This window comes from Gekko japonicus, unplaced genomic scaffold, assembly GCF_001447785.1.
Source record: "Gekko japonicus isolate JY-2015 unplaced genomic scaffold, Gekko_japonicus_V1.1 scaffold2015, whole genome shotgun sequence".
Lineage (NCBI taxonomy): Eukaryota > Metazoa > Chordata > Lepidosauria > Squamata > Gekkonidae > Gekko > Gekko japonicus.
In genome coordinates, this window is record NW_015160281.1 from 77,551 (window position 1) to 93,245 (window position 15,695).

The window sequence follows — 15,695 nt, forward strand, 5'->3', positions numbered from 1 at the left end:
TATCAGCTGCGTCAATTTTCTCAGCCAGACAATGGATGCCCTGGCAGCTATAGATGCAGTGGATGCCGCCCGCACCATCATGGCGAAGGATTCGTGGATCCTCCGAAGAGTAGCTTCCAGCTTCTTGTCTGTAGCTTCTTTGATGTTGCCCAGACCGTCTTCCGAAACCAGACCTGCCGTCTGCAGTGCCGCCACAGGAGCGTCAACCGGGGAGACCTGCAATAGCTCATCAGCGTAGTTAGGCATGGCATACAATTTCTTAGTAAAGGAAGGAAATTGTTTGTTCACTACAGGTTTGTCCCATCCCGAACGCAACTGGCGTTCAAAGTACTCAGGAAATGGGAACACCTTTTCTACACATTCTTCAGGTGGAAAAAATTCTCTATTGCCACCAGACTTAGACTTAAGCTTAGCCCGGGCCGCCTTCTGGTATTCAGAGGCTGGTACGTCATGCAACTCAAGAGCCTTAACAGCCTTGGACAGAAGATATTGATAATCCTCAGATTTAAAGAATCTGCAGGCCTGTTCTGGCAGCTTAAGCTCCTCTGCCTCATCCTCAGACAAAAATTCACCCTCCTCTCTCCCATCAGTGGAAGAGGCAGTAGAATCTAGATCCTCCCTCCATGGTTCGCCTATGGGTTCCTTTGGGTGAGGAGGAGGAGGATGGGGGGGGGCTTTTTTGCCGCCTTGGTTGGCCATCCCGAGGAGTGAGGGGAATGGGAGCCCAGGAGAGGAAATTCCTGTAGGTCTGGGACTGCAGGCTTATTTGCCTTGGAGACCTCCAGTTGCACTGACCGCCTAATAAATTCCATTAGTTCGGTAGGATCCACCATAACCGCGTTGCTCGGTAGCTTACCGCCTTGTAGGTCCAGATTCCCCGGAACTGGGCACTCCGCGGCATCCTGGAACGGTCTCGATGAGGAACCAAGGCTTAAAGCTGGGTCCTCAAAATGGCCGCCGCCCGTCCGAAGACGCAACGGAAAAATGGCGGGCTCATCCGCATCGGACTGCAAGTGGCGTTTCTTGGCGCCTGGCGCCGCCGCCGCACAATCCGCAGCCTCCGTTGGGGACACACGATCAAACCGCGAAGGCTGATCGGTCCCGATGGTCTCCCGCGCCGCCGCCGATGCGGCAGTCGCGTCTCCCTCGCCACCTGAGGAAAATGCCTCAGGAAGCTCTTTGCTGGTCATGACGACTTGAGAGGCCGCTTTTGCAACATCCTCTTCCTCAGCTTCGCTCCGAGGTCAGAACGGAAAAAAGGAGTCAGAAAGGAATCAGAAAGGATGAAAGGTAAATGCAAGAGCAAGTAAGAAGGGCAAGGCAGGCTAGAGGGGAAAGAAATTTGGCTAAAGGATTTTTTAGGTTTTAAAGTTAGCTAGAGCTAGCTAAGTTGTGCTGCTTCTCCCTATGAGGCAGGAACAGAACTGGAGATGGGATATTCCAAAGGCACCGACAGGGGAGAAAAATCTACGTCCGGCCTCCCTATTGGCACGGTGGGAATAGCCCAGGCAGATGTCCTCCGCCTCAGAGGGAGAAACTGTTCCACTGACATTTCTGTCACAAACATATTTTCATCCAATGACTCCGCCATCTCGTTTCCCCCTACAGACGCCATTTCCCAGTCCTTCAGCTTACAAACTTAATAACAGCTTGCAGTCCTCTCACTAATTATATCCTTTCCCAAGAGAATGACATATATTGCACCGAACAGGAAACAGTAAATAAGTAGCACTTAGCTTCTTTTCTCCCTTTCTGGCCGCTTTGTTTTTCCTTTTCGGCGACGTTTTCCTTGAAGATGTGTGCACTAACAATTCTTTTTCTTACTTCGTTGCTTGTAATCCAAAAAAAAAGAGTCACATATAGGTAAAAACAAAACGGAAGGCAGCAGCTATGGGGAACATGGCGGCCATGTTCCCCTCCACTCACCCGCGTCTGCTTCAGGGCGAAAGGTGGACACCCCCCGCATTACCAGTTACGGGAGGGGCCACCACAGAGCCCCCTGTGGAACCATCCTTCCTGAGCTAAGACAAAAAATGTGTGGGCTGGAGGCTAAAAAACTGTTAGCCAGCTCACACCAACTCAGCTTAGAGGGAACACTGCCCCTGAATGGCCATTTTTGTTGTTGTTTATTTATTTATTTATTTTCTCAAACTTATACCCCGCCCTCCCCGCAAGCGGGCTCAGTCGCACAGTCGAGTCTGACTCTTCGCAACCCCATAAATCTATGCAAAAAGGTACCATAAAAGCCAATGATCAAAGGAAGTGAAAGCAGCATGCAATGCAGAGGGGAATTTCTGTTCCAGGTTTCGTAAAAAAATGGCGGGAAAAGCGAATCCAGAAATCAGCCTTCCTCTTTACCCTTCGGCTTCTCTTTGTTGAACTATGCCAGGTTCACTTCTGGCTTTTACTTTAGGCTTATTCAGGGGTCTTGTTGTAGAAAAAGAGCTGCCGGAGCTCATTAGCATAACTCATTAGCATAACTTATTTGCATATGCCACGCCCCCTGACATCACCGGAAGTGTGTCAGAAGGCCCGGCTACTTACCCTCCTGCTTCATCCTCATTCCCAAACGGAATGAGGATCGAAGCAGAGGGCGGGGTAAAGAAGGGGGCGGGGCTTCACCACGTGACCGCCCCGCCCCCTAGAGGTTCTCTTTCGGAGCTCCGTACCTGAGAGCTCCCCCCCGACTAGAGCCCTGGGCTTATTAGTTTCACTTCTGGCTTTCCAACCACGCTTCTTCAGAAGCTGTACAAATTGGTATTATTTCAAACAGGAAAGCCTCATGTTGATATTACCTCCTAATGTACACAATTGGAAAACACAGGGACAGTTTAAGCGCTTTTCTTCATAAGGCAGAGAAGTCATTCATGAGAACCTGACTGAGAGGAACACGGGCTTTCCCGTTTGAAATAATATCAATACATTAGTTGGTGTAGATTTTCCGCGTCGTGTGGCCATGGTCTTGGCATTGTAGAACCTGACGTTTCGCCAGTAACTGTGACTGGCATCCTCAGAGGTATAACACACAAAGATGGAGGACTCTCTGTGTCAACAATATCAATACAGTTTGGTGCAGTGGTTAGGAGCACAGGCTCTAATCTGGGAGAACCGGGTTTTGATTCCCCACTCCTCCCCGCGCAGCGGCTGGTGTGACCTTGAGCCAGTCACAAGTTCTTCCAGAGCTGTTCTCTCAAGAGCAGTCCTCGAAAGAGCTCTCTCAGCCCCACCTCCCTCACAGGGTGTCTGTTGTGGGGAGGGGAAGGGGAAGGAGATTGTAAGCCGCTCTGAGACTCCTTCGGGTAGTGAAAGACGGGGTACAGATCCAATCTCTTCTTCTTTATTAAAATCTTTATTACAGTTTGTATAGTTTGTACGCACGGTGTGTTTTGTCTCTTTAGACTCCCAAACACCATGGTTCCTTGAAGAGACAAACCACCACAGAGGGTGGCTTGCCTCTTCAGTGGCAGGAATTGTTCTGGCATCCGTTTCAAAACGGTTCTGTTCTATGCTTGCGTAAATCCTGGCCCCATATACACCAGGAAGAATATTTGGTTGCCGGACAGGAATCCTTGGCATGCTGTCATTCTTGTGGGCAAGGGGGAGTTTTCATGAGGCCACTCCTAAAGCCGACAAACATCTGCGGGTGCGAACAATAAGGGAAGGGCCCGTCTGCCTTCAGTGCTGCTGGAACAGAGGAGGAAACGGATGAATCCTGAATCATCAAATCTCTCTCCTCCACCTGCCCCCACCCCCACAGCCTATCCGACTAACAAAAAACAGCAGAGGCCGGGCCGGGCGTGACCCTGGCCCCCATTTGCACGTGCCAACGAAAAGCTGAGGGGGCAGAACCCACTCTGCCTCCTCCGGCTGGACATAGAGGGGGCCGCCTTTTGCATCTGAAACAAAAGGCACGAGAGTTTGTCTTTCTTTTTAATGACACATCCGAGACAGAAATTATAGCATTGGAAAAAGTGCAGAAAAGGGCAACTAGATTGATAAAAAGGTTGGAACCCTTTTCCCTAGGAAGAAAGGTTAAAGCGCTTGGGGCTCTTTCGCTTGGAGAAACGACGGCTGAGGGGTGACATGATCGAGGTTTATAAGGTTATGCATGGGACAGAGCAGGTCGGGAAATAAGTCCTTTTCTCCCTTTCTCACAAGACAAGAACTTGTGGGCACTCCATGAGATCGCTGAGCTGTCGGGTCAGAGCAGATAAAAAGAAGTTCTTCCTCACCGAAAGAGTGATGAACACATGGGATTCACTGCCACACGGGGTGGTGGCGGCTACAGGCATTGACGGCTTCAAGAGGGAATTAGATAAGCATATGGAGCAGAGGTCCATCAGCGGCTATTAGCCACAAGGTATAGATAGGGACTCTCGGTCTGGGGCAAGGGATGCTCTGTATTCTTGGTGCTGGGGGGGGAGCAACAGTGGGAGGGCTTCTAGTGTCCTGGCCCCACTGTTGGACCTCCTGAGGGCCCCTGGTATTTCTGGCCACTGTGTGACAAGAGTGTTGGACTGGATGGGCCATTGGCTTCCCTTATGTTCTTATGTTCATAAACTGGAACCTGAAAAAGGCTGCCTAACCTGAACCAAGAGCCAGGGTGATGTAGGGGTGAAGAGCGTTGGACTAGGCTCTGGGAACCGCAGGTTCGAATCCCCACTCGTGCCAAGGAAGCCCGCTGGGTGACCTTTGTGCTGCTCACTTGCTCTCAGCCGAACCTACCTCACAGTATCTGGGAGGCCCAGGTTCGAATGGCCACTCGTGCTATGGAAGCTCACTGGGTGGCCTTGGGGCCGATCGCTTGCTCTCAGCCTAACCTACCTCACAAGGTTGTTGTGAGGACAAAAGGGAAGCGAAGAGAATGACGGAAGCCGTTTTGGGTGTCCTCTGGGGGGGAAGGAAGGATATAAACGAACAAACCATCCCTAACTTATTTATTTATTTATTTATTGTTTCGACTTGTTATACCGCCCTAACCCCGAAGGGTCTCTGGGCGGTTTACATGTAATGGGTTCTAAGAACGCTTAATCCCTAACTAGGGCCACATGAGATGGGGGCAGGGGAGCCTACCAGCACCCAGGAGGTGGACCTGTTGTTGCTTCTAGCTTGGCTTCTTTTTTCAGGCAGTCTCTGGCGTTTCAGGACAACTTTCGTTGGCGGGACCATTCGAGCGCATGGCCCATGCCCGCTTCGGGCTCAGCTCTGTCCGTTAGGCTCTGCCGTGCCCCGTGTTGCACGTCATCGCGCGCCTCCTGGTCTCTGCCTCCGTCAGCCACACGATGTTCTGCTGGCCACCAGGGATTGCTCCGCTGCATCGCCATTCCACTTTCGCCACCGCCGATGTTATGTCGCCATCTGTGCCGCCACCACACACCTCGTTGGAGGAGGGTGCCCCCTACCCATCTAAGGGTAGGTACCCATTTGTCTACTCGCGTAGTTGTTAATTGCTTTCGAGCCGCTGGGTGGGCGAGTTATCTGTCTGCCCTGTAGAGACCAGCATTTGGGAGGTGATTTCTGTAGGGATCAGAGATGGATTTTTTTTTTAACATATTGCCTATGTCCAGTTTCAGCTGTTCAAGCCTTGCGGGACAGGAGTGGGTGGCTTTTCTGGGCCATGCAGAGAAGGCAAAATCCCACCAGGTGAGCCAGTTTGATTTAGTGGTTAGGAACTTGGACTCTAATCTGGGAGAACCAGCTTTGATTCCCCACTCCTCCCCTTGCAGCTGCTGGGGTTACCTTGGGTCAGTCACAAGTTCTCTCAGAGCTGTTCTCTCAAAAGCAGTCCTCGAAAGAGCTCTCTCAGCCCCGCCTGCGTCCCAGGGTGTCTGTTGTGGGGAGGGGAAGGGAAAGGAGTCTGTAAGCCACTCTGAGACTCCTTCGGGTAGTGAAGAGTGAGGTATAAAACCAATCTCTTCTTCTTCTTCTTTTACCTCACAGGGTGTCTGTGGTGGGGAGGGAAAGGAGTTTGTCAGCCGCTCTGAGACTCCTTTGGGGAGTGAAGGGCGGGGTATAAATCCAATCTGCTCTTCTTCTTCTTCTTTTACCTCACAGGGTGTCTGTTGTGGGGGAGGGGAGGGAAAGGAGTTTGTCAGCCGCTCTGAGACTCCTTTGGGTAGTGAAGGGCGGGGTATAAATCCAATCTCTTCTTCTTCTTCTTCTTCTTTTACCTCACAGGGTGTCTGTTGTGGGGAGGGGAAGGGAAAGGAGTTTGTAAGCCGCTCTGAGACTCCTTCGGGTAGTGAAGGGCGGGGTATAAATCCAATCTCTTCTTCTTCTTCTTCTTTTACCTCACAGGGTGTCTGTTGTGGGGGGGGGAGGGAAAGGAGTTTGTGAGCCGCTCTGAGACTCCTTTGGGTAGTGAAGGGCGGGGTAATCCAATCTCTTCTTCTTCTTCTTCTTCTTTTACCTCACAGGGTGTCTGTTGTGGGGAGGGGAAGGGAAAGGAGTTTGTAAGCCGCTCTGAGACTCCTTCGGGTAGTGAAGGGCGGGGTATAAATCCAATCTCCTCCTCCTCCTCTTCTTCTTGCTGCTCTCAAACGTATGGAATCCCCCTCAGGATCCAAACCAACAACCCCATTTATTTATTCTTTTAAACATTTATTAACTGCCATTGTACCTTGTGGAACTCAAGGCATCTTACGATGAAAATAAAAATATTGGTTGTTTTTTTTTTTAAAAAAAAGACCGTAATTTAAAATCTCCACTTAGGACTGCCAATAAATAAAAACTAAATTAGTCCTAAATCTGCTAGATTTGAAGGAGATCAGAGGTGGAGCCTCTGCTTGGCATGCAGAAGGTCCCAGGTTCAATCCCCGGCATCTCCAGTTAAAAGGAGCAGGCAAGAGGTAATGGGAAAGACCTGGACCTGAGACCCTGGCTCAGTGGCAGAGCCTCTGCTTGGCATGCAGAAGGTCCCAGGTTCAATCCCCGGCATCTCCAGTTAAAAGGAGCAGGCAAGAGGTAATGGGAAAGACCTGGACCTGAGACCCTGGCTCAGTGGCAGAGCCTCTGCTTGGCATGCAGAAGGTCCCAGGTTCAATCCCCGGCATCTCCAGTTAAAAGGAGCAGGCAAGAGGTAATGGGAAAGACCTGGACCTGAGACCCTGGCTCAGTGGCAGAGCCTCTGCTTGGCATGCAGAAGGTCCCAGGTTCAATCCCCGGCATCTCCAGTTAAAAGGACCAGGAAGGAGGTGATGGGAAAGACCTGAGACCCTGGAGAGCTGCTGCCAGTCTGAGTAGAAGTTACTGACCTTGATGGACCAGTGGTGTGATTCACTATAAAGCAGCTTTGTGTCTTTCAGTCCAGTGGCATCTTATTTTATCTATTTAATTATGCAATTTATAGACTGCCCTCTCCGCACACAAGCTCAGGGCGGTTCACAACATATCAGTCAAGAAACGATCCGTCAGTCGAGAAACAATTAAAACAATTAAGATTATTAAAATTCCAACAACTATTACAGGATGGCGCTTAAACCAATTTTCTATCATTACCCCATAAGGGGAGATCAAAAGAAGGAAAGAGAAACGGCATTGCAGAGGGAGAGAGAACAGGAGAAGAGATTGGATTTATACCCTGCCCTTCACTCCCCAAAGGAGTCTCAGAGCGGCTTACAATCTCCTGTCCCTTCCCCTCCCCACCACAGACACCCTGTGAGGGAGGTGGGGCTGAGAGAGCTCTCTCGAGGACTGCCCGTGAGAGAACAGCTCTGAGAGAACTTGTGACGGACCCAAGGACACAGCAGCAGCTGCATGTGAAGGAGTGGGGAATCAAACCCACTTCTCCCAGATTAGAGACTGCACTCTTAATCACTACACCAAAACTGGCTTTCAGCATTTTGTACCAACTGGAAAGAGAAGAAGAAGAGAAGAGATTGGATTTATCCCCCTCCCTTCACTCCCCAAAGGAGTCTCAGAGCGGCTTACAATCTCCTGTCCCTTCCCCTCCCCACCACAGACACCCTGTGAGGGAGGTGGGGCTGAGAGAGCTCTCTCGAGGACTGCCCGTGAGAGAACAGCTCTGAGAGAACTTGTGACGGACCCAAGGACACAGCAGCAGCTGCATGTGAAGGAGTGGGGAATCAAACCCACTTCTCCCAGATTAGAGACTGCACTCTTAATCACTACACCAAAACTGGCTTTCAGCATTTTGTACCAACTGGAAAGAGAAGAAGAAGAGAAGAGATTGGATTTATAACTGCCCTTCACTACCCGAAGGAGTCTCAGAGCGGCTTACAATCTCCTTTCCCTTCCCCTCCCCACAACAGACGCCCTGTGAGGAATGTGGGGCTGAGACAGCTCTCTCAAGAACTACCCTTGAGAGAACAGCTCTGAAAGAACTTGGAACTGACCCAAGGTCACACCGGCAGCTGCACGTGGAGGCGTGGGGAATCAAACCCAGTTCTCCCAGATTAGAGTCCGCGCTCCTAACCACTACACCAAACTGGCCAGGCATGATGGAAACCATTGCTGCCCTCGATCGTAGGCCCGGTGGGAACATCTCTGTCTTACAGGCCCTGCGGAACTGTGTCGAGTCCCGCAGGGCACAGATGTCTTTTGGCAGAGTTCCACCTTAGAGAATGTTGGAGAAACGAACGAAAGAGGACTCCATTTTGTGTGCCTCGAAACTTGACACGTTTGTCTGCCCTGAATTTTTGAACTCTGCCTGAATTCGGCCAATGCCTTAAAAGCGGCTAACATCATTTAGGAGACGTTGCGTTAAGACTGTACATGCCCTTTTTAGTAGAATTAGGGATGTACGCCAGGGGTCATTTCGTAGAAAAAGAGGTGCAGGAGCTCATTAGTATAACTCATTAGCGTAACTCATTTGTATATGCCACACTCCCTGACATCACTGGAAGTGTGTCAGAAGGCAACACCCACCGCTCAGGCTCCACTGGACTGTTTTGGATTGCTAGCTATTGGGTGGGGGGGGGGATGTGCAGATCTGTCCTCGCAGAAGAGGGAGAGCTTGTACCTGAACAAAACTTGGTCTTAAAGGTGCCACTGGACTGTTTTGGACTGGGGGGCCGGGTGGGGGAGGTCTGCAACTTACCTGGCTGCTTCTTGCTCTGACTGAGGGCTGCTGGGAGCAGGGGGTGGGGCTTGTTGCATGTGCCCGTCCCCTGGTCTCTTTATTGCTGGAGCTCCGCTCCTGTGCGCTCCCGCAGGAAATGACCCCTGGATGTACCCAATAAGATGAACAATTGCCTTGCTGAGGTCTCTTCTGAGCTCAGCCTCAGAGATAAGATGCAGGAGTCAGAAAATAAAGACATAAACTACAAACCGTTGCCTGCCATGAGAAATTGCCGGCTATCTATAGGTTAGGCTACTGAAACGTGCATTAAAGAAATGTGATTGGTAAATGTAGTAAATTATAATGACGACACAATAAATGCGTAGTGAATAGGTCACAGGGTAACTGGAGATGAATGATGATACTGCTTGGTGCGTCTATTAGAACTCTGGAGAACTTTCGGTGTCTGGGTAAGGATCAGGGGTCCTTTCCTGCAGGAGCGCACAGGAGCGGAGCTCCGGAAGTAAAGAGCCCAGGGGGCGGGCACATGAAACAAGTCCCACCCCCTGCTCCCAGCAGCCCCAGGCCACAAGGAGCAAGAAGCAGCCAGGTAAGCTGCAGAAGCCCCCCCCCCGGGGCCCCTGGTCCAAAACAGTCCAGCGGCACCTTTAAGACCAGGTTTTATTCAGGTACAAGCTCTCCCTCCTCTGCGAGGACAGATCTGCCCGTCCCCCCCCCCGTGACCGAGACCTGGGTGCGAGATGGGGAGACAGTAGCACTCTCCCAGTTAGCTCCGCCTGGGTTCGTGGTCCTTCACCAGTCTCGGACAACGGGGCGGGGGGAGGAGTGGCTCTGTTCATTCGAGAGGCTTACTCCTTCGGGGTGCTCCCGGCGCCAAGGCTCACAGGCATTGAGTGTGCCGGCTTTGTGTGGGAAGCCGGGGAGAGTTTGGCTGTTTGGTTGGTGTACCGTCCGCCCAACGCACCGCCTGACAGCCTGCTGCCCCTGGTGGAGGCCGTGTCGGGTTGGGCGTTGGAGCACCCTAGACTGATAGTCCTGGGTGACTTCAATGTCCATGCCGACGATGCGGCTTCCTCACGGGTGACAGACCTGATGTCGTCCATGGCGGCACTGGGACTCTCCCAATATGTAACGGCCCCCACTCACCGAGCCGGCCACATGCTTGACTTGATCTTCGTGGCGGGGGTTACAGTGGACCGGATTACTGCTACGGCAGTTAGTTCCATGGTCGGACCACCATGCCCTGAGGGCCCGAGTGAATGTGTCACCCCTACCCCGTTTGGGTGCCGAGCGTATTTTAGCTCGCCCGCGGAGCCAAATGGACCCAGTGTGGCTTCAGATGGCTCTGCGGGATCCTATGCCCCCTGGCGGCTCATTAGATGAGCTAGTCGAGGACTGGCACAACCGGCTCTCGACAGCCATCGATGAGATCGCTCCCAGACGCCCTCTGCGCCAGCGCACAAGGCTGGCTCCCTGGTACACCCAGGAGCTGAGGCTGATGAAGCAAAGGCTTAGACGGCTAGAGAGACAGTGGTGGCGTGCTCGCGACGAAGCAACAAGAGCATCCTATAGGACGTTTATGAAATCCTATGAGGCGGCAGTCAAAGCTGCGAAGAGGGAGTTCTACACAGCCACGATTGCGTCTGCTAGCTCACGCCCAGCACAATTATTTAGAACAATTCGGTCTCTAACAGCTCTGCCACAGGGCAGACAAAACACTAGGGAATTGGATATCGGCTGGAAGGCTTTTGCGAGCTACTTTGCAGATAAAGTCTTGGCGCTCTGCCGCGACCTCCCCGCCACAGTTGAGACAGTGAGTGAACTCGAGGCTCCATGCATGTCTTCTGGTTCCATTCTGGATTATTTTGGTCCACTCAGCCTAGAGGAAGTTGACAGACTGAATTCAAATGCAACCACTTGCAGACTTGAGGTCCATTGTTCTTATGAGGTCCATCAGTGGCTATTAGCCACAAGGTATAGATAGGGGCTCTGGGGCAAATGGCACCTGGTATTTCTGGCCACTGTGTGACCCAGAGTGTTGGACTGGATGGGCCTTTGGCCTGATCCAACATTGGCGTCTCTTATGTTCTTAATGTCTTATGTTCTTGATCCGTGCCCCTCCTGGCTAATTAAAGCTGGCCGTGAGGGGTTGCGAGGTGCTCTCAGGGACATTATCAACAAGTCCCTCTCGGAGGGACTGTTCCTGGGGGCTCTCAAGGAAGCGCCGGTCCGCCCCCTCATTAAAAAGCCATCCCTGGATCCGGCTGAATTGGCCAACTATCGGCCAGTTTCCAACTTGCCTTATTTGGGCAAGCTAATTGAGAGGGCGGTGGCAATACAGTTGCAGAGCTTTCTGGATGACGCTTCCATGCTAGAGCCTTTCCAGTCCGGTTTTCGCTCTGGCCATGGGACTGAGACAGTACTGGTCACTCTCACGGATGACCTCCGGAGACATCTGGATCGGGGCGGGGCGGCAGTGCTGCTGTTGCTAGACCTGTCGGCGGCGTTCGACATGGTCGACCATCAGCTGCTTGCCCACCGCCTCGCCAACAATGGGGATCCAGGGGCTCGCCTTGGAACGGCTTGTCTCCTTTCTCCAAGGTCGGGGACAAAGGGTGGCCATTGGGGAGCAGCAGTCCCGAAGGTACCCACTAGTGTGTGGTGTGCCCCAAGGGGCTGTACTCTCCCCGATGCTATTTAACATCTACATGCGCCCCCTTGCCCAGATTGCCCGGAGACATGGGCTGGGTTGTCACCAATATGCGGATGACACCCAGCTCTATCTGATGTTGGGCGGTCAGTCTGACTCTACCCCGGAAGATCTGGACCGGGCGTTGCAGGACGTGGCTGGATGGCTTAGACTGAGCCGGTTGAAATTGAATCCAACGAAGACAGAGGTCCTGTGCCTGAACCGGAGCGGTACGGGGGTAGGGATCCCACTCCCAGCCTTCGGTGGGGCGCCGTTGGTGCCAGCTTCGAGGGTCAGGAGTCTGGGAGTGCTCCTGGATGCTTCCTTAACAATGGAAGCCCAGGTAGCAGCTGCTGCCAAGGCAGCCTTTTACCATCTTCGGCTGATTAGGCAGTTGGTTCCCTTCCTCGAACGCAATGATCTGTCTGCAGTGATCCATGCTATGGTCACCTCGAGGTTGGACTACTGCAATGCTCTCTACATGGGGCTGCCCTTGGTGCAACTCCGGAAGCTGCAGCTGGTGCAGAATGCGGCAGCCAGGCTGTTGATGGGCCTCCCCAGGTGGGAGCACATCCAGCCTGTGCTTAAGATTCTGCATTGGCTCCCAATAGCATTCTGGATTCGCTTCAAGGTGCTGGTTTTGACCTTTAAAGCCCTTTATGGTCAGGGACTGGCCTACCTGAGGGACCGCCTTTCCCCGTATGTTCCCCAGAGAGCACGGCGATCAGGATCCCAAAACCGCCTGGCCCTCCCTGGCCCTAAGGAAGTCAGGCTGATGGTAACCAGGACGAGGGCTTTTTCATTTGCAGCTCCGTCCTATTGGAACGAGCTTCCTGCCGAGATCAGGGCCCTGTGGGACTTGTCACAGTTCCGCAGGGCCGTGAAAACAGAACCTTTTAGGCAGGCGTTCCGATAGGAGTGACGTCTTACCAGCAGCGCCCTCTGTGAACTCCGATCCAACACGAACTAGCGCGGTGGCACCGCTGAATGGGTCCCTAAATTACACTTTCGTTTTATCGCCATCCAATGAATGTTTTATATTGACTGGTTGTGTTTTATATGACGTCTTGTATTTTTATTGTGAATGTATACTGCTTGTCAGTTTTTGGAAGCCGCCCTGAGCCCGCCTTGCGGGGAGGGCGGGGTAAAAGTGAAACAACCAAACAAATAAACCTCCAATAGCTAGCAATCCAAAACAGTCCAGTGGAGCCTGAGCGGTGGGTGTTGCCTTCTGACACACTTCCGGTGATGTCAGGGGGTGTGGCATATGCAAATAAGTTACGCTAATGAGCGCCCGCACCTCTTTTTCTATGAAATGGCCCCTGATAAGGATTCCTCTGTAGTTAGAATCACAGAATCGCAGAGTTGGAAGGGGCCCTAGAGGCCATCTAGTCCAACCCCTGGCTCAATGCAGGATCAGCCTAGAGCATCCCCGACAAGTGTTTGTCCAGCCGCTGCTTGAAGACTGCCAGGGAGGGGGAGCTCACCACCTCCCGAGGAGGCCGATTCCACTGTTGCACGACTCTGACTGTCAAAACGTTTTCCCTCATATCCAGCCGGTCCCTTCCTGCCCTTAATTTCAACCCATGATTGCGAGTCCTCTCCTCTGCTGCCAACAGGAACAGCTCCCAGCCCTCCTCTGAGTGACAGCCCTTCAAATCCTTCAAGAGAGCCATCCTGTCCCCCCTCAGCCTCCTCTTCTCCAGACTGAACATCCCCAAGTCCCTCAGCCTTTCCTCACAGGGCTTGGTCTCCAGGCCCCCGGTCATCCTCGCTCTCCTCTGCACCTGCTCCATTCTGTCCACATCCTCTTGGAAGGGAGGTCTCCAGAAATGCACATGCTACTCCAGGTGCGGCCTGACAGATGCAGTGCACGGCCTCCTCAGCCTCAAACTATCTAAATGAATTCTTTTCTGCTAAAGTCCACTGTCTCTATTCGAACCCCTCGTGGGACCCTCGAGAATTTCCCCGTCAAGGCCAACAGGATTTCCAGAGTACGAGCTTTCAACAGTCAAAGTCATCCCTTCATCCGATACAAGCTGGAATGGAGATCCGAGTCCTTATATCTCAGAAGGCTGGAGTGGGTATTGCGAAGAAGCAACGCAGGATGCAGAGGTACAGTGCGCATTGCAACCGGCTGCCTTAGAGCAGAGGGGAAACGCTTGGTGGTGGAAAGCAGGGCTATTTTTGGGCAGGAACGCACAGGAACAGAGTTCCGGCTGGCTTCAGAGTTGGCCACGCCCACTACAGCCAAAACCTCTGCATGCATGGCTACAGAGGGAAGGCCTAGAGAGTGACACCCCCCCCCCTGCAACTCCAAGGGCCAGCTTGCCTGGGCTCCCCGCAGCCGCGAGGTGCCCGGGCAAGCCAAGGGAAGGCAGTTTAAACTGCCTTCCTCCCCTCCAAGGGCCAGCTTGCCTGGACTCCCTGCAGCCAGGAGGCGCTCGGGCAAGCCAAGGGAAGGCATGGGTGTGGTCTAATATGCTAATGAGTTCCTGCTGGGCTTTTTCTACAAAAAAAGCCCTGGTGGAACGTGTCCTCAGCTCACAGATGACTCATGATGACCTGGGGGGCTTTTCAGGGCAAGAGACATTCAGAGGTGGTTTGCCCTTGCCTGCCTCTGCGTAGCAACCCCGGGCTTCCTTGGTGGCCTCCCATCCACATATTAACCAAGGCCGACCCTGCTTAGCTTCCAAGTTCTGACGAGATCAGGCGAGCCTAGCTATCTGGTGGGGAAAGTGCTTAGGGGCAGGAAATTAGCATCGGTGGTGAGACAAGGATCCTATGTCCCTATTCGGCCCTGGGGGGCGTTCCAGTGTCCAGCAAGCCGATCCCAAGTTTCACTCACAACTTCAGAACAATGGCTGAATAGTGAACATGCAATTCTTTTTGTGTTATACCCTCACTGGTCTCTCAGGTGCTACCGGACTCAGACCTAGCTGTCTCCCCTACAGACCAACACGACTCCCCTCTGAAACTACATAAAACCGTCGTTTATTTAAAAAACAATGTTTGTGGTTAAGTGTGCGGACTCTAATCTGGGAGAACCGGGTTTGAATCCCCACTCGCACCTGCTGATGTGACCTTGGGTCAGTCACAAGCTCTGCGACAGCTGTCCTTGAAAAAGAGCAGTTTGTGTCAGAGTTCTCTCAGCCCCACCCACCTCACAGGGTGTCTGTTGTGGGGAGGGGAAGGGAAAGGAGTTTGTAAGCCGCTCTGAGACTCTAAGTGAAGGGCGGGGTATAAATCCAATCTCTTCTTCTTCTTCTTCTTACCCACCTTTCTACCCTCCCCGCAGGCGTGCGGACCAGACCCAAATATGCTCATCGGATCCCTAAATTAAATGTCCTGTGCCCAGTGTTCCCCCTAAGCTGAGTTCGTGTCAGCAAGCTCACCGTTTTTTAGCCTCCGGCTCACACATTTTCGTCTCAGCTCAGATCCAGAGCAAACTAATTTATGTAGCAGCCAAATCGCCCACTCACAACTTTAATGCCGGTAGCTCACAAAGTAAGAATTCTTGCTCACAAGATTCTACAGCTTAGAGGGAGCATTGCCCGTGCCCTAAGTATCACCAACGCAGGACGGGAATAAAAGGACTGGCCAGCCTCGCAGGGCTGTTAGGGAGAGGGACAGAGTGTCTCTGTTTGGGTGGCAAAACACCCAGAGCTGTCCTGGCGATGGAGTTGCCCGCCTCACTCACTGATGTCGCAGTCCGGCTTGGGAATAAAACCCCTTGAACTCGGGTGAGGTTCAATTCCCATAAACATGCGTGTCAAAAGCATTCTTGGGAGACCCTGGATTCCCTGTCTCCCAGCTCTCCAAAGCAGATCCCAGCTCACCCCCTCCAGATTTTGCCCAACGCTCCACTCACCGGGACGATTCCTAGCGGAAGCGACGATTCTCTAGGTGCATCTAACTCCTCGAAGCGCTCTGCAGACAAACTAGAGAGTCATGTTCAGGCAAGTC

General features: G+C 52.5%; 1 protein-coding gene across 2 annotated transcripts in view; it reads right to left on the reverse strand.

Annotated features, from left to right (window-relative positions):
* TREX2 (three prime repair exonuclease 2) overlaps positions 1 to 15,695 on the reverse strand; it is a 24,410-nt gene extending 8,715 nt beyond the window's left edge. Inside the window, exons 1-2 of one of the 2 annotated variants that reach the window (XR_001482637.1) lie at positions 15,601 to 15,695; positions 4,963 to 5,517 (exon numbers count right to left, since the gene is read on the reverse strand). The gene's annotated coding sequence lies outside the window, so the exon portion shown is untranslated. Of the gene's footprint in view, positions 1 to 4,962; positions 5,518 to 15,600 lie in introns of those variants that run through there. The other variant, XM_015415476.1, reaches the window with a different exon arrangement.